At 33.5% G+C, this 3,089-nt stretch overlaps 1 protein-coding gene across 1 annotated transcript in view; it reads right to left on the reverse strand.

Annotated features, from left to right (window-relative positions):
• LOC116840851 (cysteine protease ATG4B) overlaps nt 1-3,089 on the reverse strand; it is a 439,371-nt gene that overhangs the window by 361,285 nt on the left and 74,997 nt on the right. The window lies entirely within an intron of this gene.

Consider the following 3,089-nt stretch of genomic DNA (forward strand, 5'->3'; position numbering starts at 1 on the left):
AGGGGGACAGGGCGGCCGGTCTGCAAGGGCGGGCTTTTAGGCCGCTCATCCCCCTCCCCGAGAATGGTGACTCCTGACCGAGTGGGGCGGAGGGGTTAAACTGACCTCTCCGCCCCCTGTAAACCTCGGTCAGGAGCGTTGGGGCTGGCCGGATCCGGACGGGACCGGGCCCGGCCACCAAAAGCCCCAACAAGAGAGGTATGGCCGGACGGGGGGGCCCACGTCCGGCCACGGAAGGTGGTGAATGGGTCGGTGGGATAACACCGACCCAGGAAGGGGGCGGGAGCAAGCACCCCGCCCTGCGGCCGAGGGCGTCCTGGAAGTTATGCGCAAGCGGTTCCCGGGACGCCCTCACTATGGCCGCTTGGGGCCCGGCAGAGGTTTTAGTGGGTAGGCCCCCTCCGGCAGTCAGTACCGGGGGGGGGAGAGTCCCACACTACCCCTGGGGAAGTCCCGATTTCCCGGGGGTGTGCGTAACGCATTTCCTCTGCCTAAAAAAAAAAAAAGGTCTGAAATTTCAGATACATTTTCTAACTTTCTGTATTTAATTTTTAATATAGCACTTAATGTATCATTTCTAATATATTTTTATATGATCATATTTTATCAAAATTAATCAGATTCTATCGTGCTTTTGGCTTGTAAATATCAGATTGGTTGTCTGAAATTTCAGATACATTTTCTATCTTTCTGTATCTAAATTTTTCATATAGCTTATATATCAGTTTTAATATATTTTTATCAAGCAGACGTATACATTTCTTAAATTCTTATATATGATATATATATATATATATATATATATATATATATATATATATATATATTACTTTTTGTAACAGAAACTATTCGAAAATTGCAAATAACTTGATTCCAATTGCACATCACATTTAAAAATTTTTACTGGCACAGGTGGGACTCTAACTTGGATCCTGAAGCACATTCGCGGATTATGATTGTTGCTTTAGACACTACACCGCTTCCTCGATCGAAATAAATGTCTTACATTTTGTTTATATGTTCGCGTAGTAATCATATCATATAATAACCGACGTAGTAATCATATCATATCATATAGAACTCCAATCGTTTTCTATCGGAACAATACTATGCTGGTTTCTATATCGCATCTCTGGAACGATTATATATAATTTTCTATGACAGTACATTTAAACCTTGATACCTGTAAATAAATTGCAACTTCACGATAAAGAATATCGTTTTTTATATGAATTTAACAATATACATTTTATGTTTTCAATTAAGATTTCCGCTTTCGCGTAGTAATCATATCATATAAGAGCAGACTCACCGAACTCCTATCGTTTTCTATCGTAAAATACGCTGGTTTCTATATCGGTTCTCCAGAATGATTATATAATATTTTATGAGAGAACGCTTGAATCTTGAGACCTATATAAATAAATCGCAACTTCACGATAAAGTGTACCCTTATAGGAATATCATACTAAGAAATACTGAAAAATTATTAGTGATTAAATATTACCAGTAATTCAGTAATTTTTTGGCCAGTACTTAATTTCTGGTGAATACTGATAATAAAATCACTGTTAAATATTGATAGTAATCAAATATTGAGAATTATTATGCGAAGGTGAAAAATGAGAAAATCATAATGTTTACAAAAATATACTTATATTCCTAATTTTCTCATGTCTCATAAACTACTAGATATCGAAGGTTGTCAACATATTCCAAACTTTCATGAATCCTTCTGCGATAATTTCGATCCCAAGCGGTATACCACTAGTCACCAATCCATGTCCTGACTCCGTTAAAGTGTTGCTTAACCTGACGATCGAGCGGCACGCGGCGATTCCCAATGACTACTACGATATTCTTACAATTAATGCATATAATGTATCCTTATAGTGTTCACAATATATTATAACATACCTAGCAAACACCAAATAATAGTTAGATAATTTTTATTTGTTGTTTATTGGATAATTTGCTGATAGATATTGAAACAATGCAACATTCGATATTATTGCGATGAATATTGATGTAATGTAGTGAACCAGTGATAATTACTTTTACATTTTTAACAAAATGTTATAATGATTAATTCAACAAAAAAAATTAAAAAATCCAAGAAAATCTAAATTAAACAAATCGAATTATTGAATTTTAAGAGAAACATTTAAAAAATATTATTTAAAACAATAGTGTTGGTTCATCAAATGACATGGTTCCCTTGAACGAAATAAAAGTTTTATTTTCATCATTTTAAAAAATGATATTTCGTTTAAGAATATAACATTTTAATGAAATAAAAAAAAACCACAAACAAGTACGAATATTAAATCTAAAAAAAATATTTTCTCCGAAAAAACGGTATAAGAAGTATAAAAAAATATGCAATAAGGCAAATTAATGATTACCACTAACGAGTGCTATTCTAAGTACTATTCTATAAATATTATTGATGTAAAATATTACTGAATTTGAAATACAAGTAACAAAAATAACTAGTAAATAAATAAAATATATTATATTCGTAATATTTTTTTAAATATTGCTGCAATATTGCTAAAGTAATATTGCAAATTAATGTCACTGCAAAGTCTCTGCAACATTGCACTGCAATATGCAATCTTGCAACGTTGTAACAATGTTGCTGCAAGCTTCTGTGCTATATGGGCATTGCTGAGATTCGAGCCTGAGACCTCTCCCAAGTAGCAGACTTACGTTAAAATGACATCCAAATCTAAGTAAGTTCAGGATAAAAAATAACCAAGAAATTATCAAAAATATCGTCAAAATGATAGTCTAATGTTACAGATCGATGACGACATTTTAGACGACTTAATGACGTTTTATGACGTCTCTAAACGTCAATAATACGTTTTTAAGACATTATACAGAAACGTCATTAAGATGTCACAAAAAAGACGTTTTAAAGACGTCGTTCTCTTATAGGAATATCATACTAAGAATCATTGATAATTACTTATTATCCAGTATTTTTAATACTGAAAATAAGTAATTATCAATGATTCTTAATATAAGTAATTATCATATTGATAAGTAATTATCAATGATTCTTAGTATGATATTTCTATAAG

The sequence above is a fragment of the Odontomachus brunneus genome, unplaced genomic scaffold (genome assembly GCF_010583005.1).
Source record: "Odontomachus brunneus isolate Ranch 3 - 2012 unplaced genomic scaffold, Obru_v1 Obru_scaffold_012, whole genome shotgun sequence".
NCBI classification, from domain to species: domain Eukaryota; kingdom Metazoa; phylum Arthropoda; class Insecta; order Hymenoptera; family Formicidae; genus Odontomachus; species Odontomachus brunneus.